We start from the raw sequence: 7,413 nt of genomic DNA, 5'->3' as shown, positions 1-7,413 counted from the left end.
TATTGAGTTCTTAATTTCTGCTTGGTTCTTTTGTGTTTTTTTCTATCTCTTTGTTGAGGATCTTACTGAGGTCCTTCCCTCCTTTCTGAAGTCCAGTGAATATTTTTATGACCATTACCTTAAGTTCTCTATCAGGCATATTACTTGTTTTATTTAGCTCTCCTGCTTTGATTTTGCCTTGTTCTTTCATTTGGGACCTGTTCACCTATCTCCTCATTTTGTTTAACTCTCCCTCTATTTCTATATAGTAGGAAGTTCAGCTATGTCTTCTGCACTTGATAGTAATGGCCATGTGAAGAAGAGGTCCTGTAGTGCTCTGCAGTGCAATGTCCCCTGCTCATGACAACCTTGTACTTTAGGGATGTCTCCTTTGTGCACTGTGTGTGTCCCACTGTTGTGTTTATGGCCTCCATTTGTCTTCAGTCCAGCCCATCTGCAATGCCTCTTTTGGCTTGTTGTGGGAAAGGTTATTTTCTGTTGCTAATGGGCCAGTGTAAGGCAGCTTTTAGCTTGTGTTAGGTTAGACTTGGTGTTTTCCAGAGCTGCAATGGCACCAAACTGAAGTGTGCTCTCCCTGTGTTGTCCCTTGAGAAGCTTTTCATTGGTGGGTGGGGCCTGACGTCAGAAGATATTTTGCCCCCAACCCACTGCTGAGGATGCAAACTATTGTGTGTGGTTTACTTCCCTTCTCCTCTGGTCAGGAGTCACTTTGGTGTGATTCTTGCCCTTTTGGGGCTCGTTGCACATGGCCATTGCTTGTGGTGCCACTTTGATGGACACCTGTCAAGAGCATGTTGGATAGGGTGGGTCTTCAAGAGAACATGAGGGCAGGGTGCATGATGCCATCAAGGTCCATGTAGGTGGGGACCTGCAGCCAATCTGGAAAACACCTGCTGGGGTTGGACTGCAGGGGTAGATACACAGAAGGGCATAGGGGCATGGTATGCTGTTAGCAAGCTAGGTGGAGATTGTTCTGCCCTGGTTCACACAGGTGTCCAGGTATCTAGGCTGGGGGTGGGGAAGGGAAGTGGTGTCAACTAGCTCTTTTGTTCTGACAAAGTCTCCTGAAGATCCCTGCCCTTTTCAGCACACACTCTGAGATTGTAAACAAATATCCCTCTCATATATCACAGGTATTTTTCAAACTGATGTTTCTACGCTGTATCTAGGGAGAATGATTATTGTGCTATCTCTTTCACCGTGGCAACTCAATCTCCCATCAACTTCTACCTCTCCCAGAGACAAGCTGGCTGATTTTTAAAGTTCCAGGTGTTCAGCCCCACTGACTAAAAACTTAAGTTATGTCACTCTGGTTTTCAAAGCCAAATGTTATGTGGATTCATCTTCCTATTGTGCATCCTCCATGCTGGGGGTGACTTGTGTGGGGTCTGCTCCTCTCCCCTCCCCATGGCTGAGACCTCCCTCCTCCTTTCAGACAATCTAATGGGACAGTTTTGTCTCCCAACTATATCTCAGCCCTTACTATCCTTTTCGATGTGGCCTCTTCTCTGCATTTAGCTGTGGAGAGTCTGTTCTTCCAGTGTTTTGGTCATTTTCTACATTATTTATACTGATGTGGGTATTTAGGTGTATCATGGGATGGGATGAGCCTAGGATCTTCTTACTTCAGCATCTTCCCCGGAAGTTCTAATTTTCATAAATGCTTTTAATTGACATACCTTATTTCTTTAATACAGAACATATTACAAGTGGAATTTTACAAAAAACAAGCACATCAACCATCATGATCAGGAAAAAAATTATCTATACGAATAAGGCATATCATAGGATAGATAGACAGCATGGAAATATTGACAGTAAAGGGAGGAGAATGTTCTGGAACTTTAATTCTTTTTCAGATTTTACCCTTTATCTCTCCCACACACACTTCCCTGATATTTCCACACTACAAAAAATGAGTAGAAGGCCATTTGTAGGAAAAAAAGTTATATTTTGACACCAATTTTAGTAGTATTTTGTATTTGGAGTTATTACAAAACATTTACTAAAAATTCAGTTTATTAGCTAGTAGTCATATAGAACTAAGAGAGCAATGAGACACAAAATTTATTGGGACCTTAATGGATTTATAGAAACTCAAAGTTACACAGCAGGGACTGGGTGGCACAAAAGAGCATTGATTGGCTGCTGCAGGACCATCTCACAGGGTTTATTTGCCCTGGTGAGTTCATTAGGATCCAGGCCATGGCCTTCAATCTTAGATGTCTACAGTCTGATCTTGGTTATGTCCCATAATTCATTCAAATTCAGGAGGTGAAATTATGCTGATTATCACAAGACTGAAAGATATAAACAAAGAAGGTCAATTAATTAACTCATACTGAGAAATCCAAGTATCATACGGGTCAGATATGACTGTTGAGAAGATAACACCCCACTTTCCCTTCTAGGTGGGTTACAAGAAAATCAGAACTATTAGCTCATTTCTTCATAAACATAAAATCAAAGTCATATGATGCTGATAACTGGCATCTTGCTTTATGTCTGAAGAGTCTGACTGCACAATGATTTATCTGTCACATAGACCAGATGTTTCATCATCTTAGGAGTTGTTTTTTTTTTCCCTAAGAAAAGTGCTGGGAAGTCTATTTCTGTGTTTCTTGTTTTTCTAGGCTTCTTTAACTGATCAACTGGCCCCATGTTGACCCCTTTAGCCTTCAACACATTTTTATGTTCTTTAGAAGATCTGTATTTATTTATTCACACAAATGATAAATGGATATAATGGAACTATAAATAATCCAAACAACACAGACAAAACTCTTGCCACCAAACTTTTGCCTTTCTTCAGTCTTCCTATATCCAGAAGAAAACACAAGTATCGGTACTTTTGAGACATTTTTCTATGCATTTAAATGTATACACAGATAGTATTTACACTAATGTAAAGTTTTAGATAAGAGGATTTGATAAATTATTAGATCATACGATACATACTATTCTCCTAATTGTTTACATCCAATTAATAATGTCTCAATGATTTTTCTTTCTTTTTTTAACGTTTATTCATTTTTGAGAGACAGAGCATGAGTGGGGAAGGGGCACAGAAAAAAGAGAGAGACACAGAAACTGAAGCAGGCTTCAGGCTCTGAGCTGTCCAGCACAGAGCCTGACACAGGGCTTGAACTCACTAACTCTGAGATTATGACCTGAGCCAAAGTCCGATTCAACCAACTGAGCCACCCAGGCACCCACAACGAATTTTCTATATCAAAACAGAACTTTCCCATTTTTTCAACTGCTTCATGACACTACATTGTATGAAAGGATAATTATTAATAATTCTTCTAGTAAAAAGCATTTAGTACCCATACAACTTTTCTTTATTAAAGTGTATTTGTTCATATGTAGGAGTATTTTCACGGTTTCCACAAAAAATATGTATCAAAGAGCATGCACATTAAAGTTTTGATATTGCCAAAATAGTATTAAATATTGCAATCTCGGGAGCCTGAGTAGCTCAGTCAGTTAAGTGTCCAACTCTTGATTTTGGCTCAGGTCATGATCTCATGGTTTGTGAGATCGAGCCCCATGCTGGGCTCTTCACTGACAGCACGGAGCCTGCTTGGGATTCTCTCTCTCCTTCTCTCTTTGCCCCTCCCCACTTGCGCTCTCTCTCTGTCTCCATCTCAAAATAAACATTAAAAAATTACACTCTCATAAACAGTGTATATCTCACCACATCTTTCTTAAAATTGAAGATGATGGAGACTTTTAATTATTGGAAGTATGATCGGCTAAAAGTGGTATCTCATGTTGAATTATATTCCCGTGATAGTAATGAAGTCAATTTATTATTATTATTGAACATTTATATTTTGTCTTTCTTTTATTATAAGAGTTGCCTTTCTTTGACCATTCTTCTATTGAGTTATTTGTGCTTCGATATTACCATATTAGTGTTTTGTACATTCTGGAAGCTAATAATGAATCCATAACATGCCTTTAAAGTGTTATCACATTCTATATAAACTCTTTCCGCTGGGAGGAAAAGAGACTGAGTCTATCAGGGAGACAGCAGAACAATCTGACATGCCATAGGTGGGTGATTGGGAACTGGGGGAGATAAAATGGGCCAAGTAGGCATGGAGGGAAGGGATCCTCTTCTGTGCAAAGACAAAGTGAAGAGAAAGAGAGGCTGGGGAAGTGTAGTACTGTCTTTGGACAAGATAAAAACCTCTTTGACTGGGACAGAGAGGGACCCCATCTCTAACTGCGGGGCTTTCTCTGGACTGGGGCCAGGTGCCCTGTTAGCGCACCTGGGGAGAAGGGGAGTCACCCCCAGGCTCAGTGTCTAGGTCAGGGGTGCAGTCCGCAGTAGGAGAAAGTGGTCCACTCCCTGAAGTGCTGTGGGACAGGACAAAACAAGCCAGAACCACATATCTGGCAACATGGAGAGGTGCTTCCCCAGTGCCAGGGTGCACGGAGTGGGAGTTAGAATTCCAGCCAAGCGCCAGGGCACGGGAGTCGGGGGAGGGAGACAGACTGCCATGTCTGTGCCCACAGCACAGCGAGGACAACTCCAAAGACGTGATTTGGATCACCGGGCCTGTGGAGAAGAGACTGGGAGGTCGCCATTTTGCCCTCCCCCCCACCACCACCACCAAGGCTGGGCCTCAGGAATCGGTCCATGGGGCCAACCTACACCAAAACACGGGAACCCACCTACACCAAAACACGGCCCACCTACACCAAAACACGGCCTTCTGCCGCCAGGTGACTACTGGAGCGGGATAGACACTGAAGAACCAGACAGCCCCCTCCTCCAGACTAGCACTACTGCATTCCCTGGATTAATTCTTGGACAATTCTTGTTAGTTAGATATATTCATTCTTCTTTTCTCCTACTTATCATTTCCCTCCTCTAGGCTGGTTACTCTGGTTGTTGGTTTGTTTAAGCAGACAAATTTAATGCATTCTCTTGAAACAGGTTCTACGCCTCCTTCTTTACTTTCCTTTCCCTCTCTCTGGAATAATCAAGCCATCTAGTTTCTCTCTGTCTGGTTAACTTTATCTTCATTTCTTCTTCTCTGTCTCCTTCTTTATTTTCCTTTCTCTCTCTATGGAGTAGGCCATTTAGTCCTCTCTGCCTGGTTAATGTTTTTCTTTTTCCCTCACCTGTCCATTTATGTCTTTGTATATGCTCTTCCATCAGCACCCGCCTCCACCCTGTTCTTTACCTGTAGATGTGTTTCTGGTTTTTTTCCTTTTGGATTGTTTTTGTTTGTTTGTTTGCTTTATTTGTCTGTGTGTTTTGCGTGTTTTTGTTTCCGTTGGTTTCTCTGGTTGTTTTCCTTTCCAGGGCTACATCAAGGAACAAATCAAAGCACACCTGGTGGAGGGTCCAAGAGTAGGAAATAAAATAACCAAAGTCACAACAACAGAGAGCAAGTAACAATCTTCAACAAACACCTGAAGGGCAAGGCCATGGACAGTGTATGACCCCCCCACCCCTTTAATATAGCAGTGCTCCCAGGGGCAGAGCAACATGAGAAGCTTTTAAAACTAGTAAGGGACAGAAAAATAGCTAAATGATGAAACAGAAGAATTCTCTCAAAGGAAATTCCAGGAAGAAGCGACAAATGAATTGATCAAAACAGATATAAGAAATCTAACTAAACAAGAATTTAGAATAATAGTCATAAAAATTATCGCTGGGCGTGAAAAAAGCATAGAGACAGCAGAGAATCTACTGCTACAGAGATCAAAATAGTCATGATGAATTAAAATTGCTATAAATTAGGTGCATAATAAAATGGAGGCAGCCACAGCCATGGATGGAAGAGGCAGAGGGGAGACTAGGTGAATTAGAAGATAAAATTATAGAAAAAGAGGAAGCTGAGTAAAAGATTTAAAACATCAGTATCACGAGGGGGAAATTAGAAAATTACGTGATTCAGTCAAATGAAACAATCATCCGCATCATAAGAATTCCAGACAGAAGACGGAAGATAAAGTGGCTGCAAGGTGTACTTGAACAAATCATAGCTGAGAACTTCCCCAAACTGGGAAGGAAACAGGTATTGAAATCCAAGAGGCACAGAGAACTCCCTTCAGACATAACCTTGAATCGATCTTCTGCATGACATATCATAGTGAAACTGGCAAATACAAGGATAAAGAGAGAATTCTGAAAGCAGCTAGGGATAAATGGGCCTTAAAAATACAAAGGCAGACACATAAGGGTAGTAGCAGACCTATCTGTGGAAACTTGGCAGGACAGAAAAGAATGGGAGTAAATTTTCAATGTGATGAAGAGGAAAAATATGAAGCCTAAGAATCCTTTATCAGCAAACTGTCACTCAGAATAGGAGAGAAAAAGGTTTCCCCCCTCCCCCCCCCTAAAAAAAAAAACACTGAAGGAATTCATCATCACAAAAACCAGCCCTAACAAGATATCCTAAGGGGACCATGTGAGTGAAATGTTGCAAGGACCACAAAGGACCGAGACATCACTACAAGCATGAAAACTACAGATAACACAATGACTCTAAACCGATATCTTTCAATAATAAAACTAATGTAAATGGAGTAAGTGCTCCAACCAAAGACATAGGGTATCAGAATGGAAAAAAACCCACCAAGACCCATGTATTTTCTCTCTATGAGAGACACAAATGGAGACCATGTAGGACACCTTCAGATTGAAAGTGAGGGCTGGGAGAACTATCTATCATGCTACTGGAAGTCAAAAGAAAGCTGGAGTAGCCATACTTAGACAAACTAGACTTTCAATTAAAGGCTGTAACAGGAATGTAGAAGGGGATTATATAATAATTACAGGGTCTATCCATCAGGAAGAGCTAACAATATAAATGTCTATGTACCGAATTCGGAGGAACCCAAATCATATTGAAACAATTAATCATAATCATAAGCAACCTTATTGATGAGAATGTGGTAATTGCAGGAGACTTTAATACTCCACTTACAACACTGACAGTATCCTCTAGACAGGAGAAAGAGTCAAAGAAACAATGGCCTTGAAAGAGTACATTTGGACCAGATGGACATGGCAGATACACTTAGAACTCTACATCCCAAAACAGCATAATAATAGTTTCTTCTCGACTGCACATGGGACATTCTCCACGATAGGATCACTACTGGGTCACAAAACAGCCCTTCATAACTATACCAGGAATTGAGATCATACCATGCACACTTTCAGACCACAATGCTATGAACTTGAAATCAACCACATGGAAATGTCTGGAAAATCTCCAAAAGCAAGGAGAGTTAAAGAATATCCTACTAAAGAATGAATGTGCCAAACAGGCCAATTAGAGAAGACAACTTTTAAAATATATGGAAACAAATGACAAATGAAAATACAACAAACCCAAACACTTTGGGATGCAGCGAAGGCATGCCTGAGAGGAAAATACATTG

General features: G+C 40.9%; 1 protein-coding gene across 2 annotated transcripts in view; it reads right to left on the bottom strand.

The window, feature by feature from the left end:
- Nucleotides 1–1,464: 1,464 nt before the first annotated feature.
- Nucleotides 1,465–7,413, bottom strand: part of NBDY (negative regulator of P-body association) — a 122,336-nt gene continuing 116,387 nt past the window's right edge. The window contains exon 3 of one of the 2 annotated variants that reach the window (XM_053202375.1): nucleotides 1,465–2,300. The gene's annotated coding sequence lies outside the window, so the exon portion shown is untranslated. Of the gene's footprint in view, nucleotides 2,301–5,228; nucleotides 5,354–7,413 lie in introns of those variants that run through there. The other variant, XM_053202376.1, reaches the window with a different exon arrangement.

Source organism: Acinonyx jubatus, chromosome X, assembly GCF_027475565.1.
Source record: "Acinonyx jubatus isolate Ajub_Pintada_27869175 chromosome X, VMU_Ajub_asm_v1.0, whole genome shotgun sequence".
In the NCBI taxonomy this organism is placed as follows: Eukaryota; Metazoa; Chordata; class Mammalia; order Carnivora; family Felidae; genus Acinonyx; species Acinonyx jubatus.
This window is presented reverse-complemented; position numbering and strand designations above follow the sequence as displayed.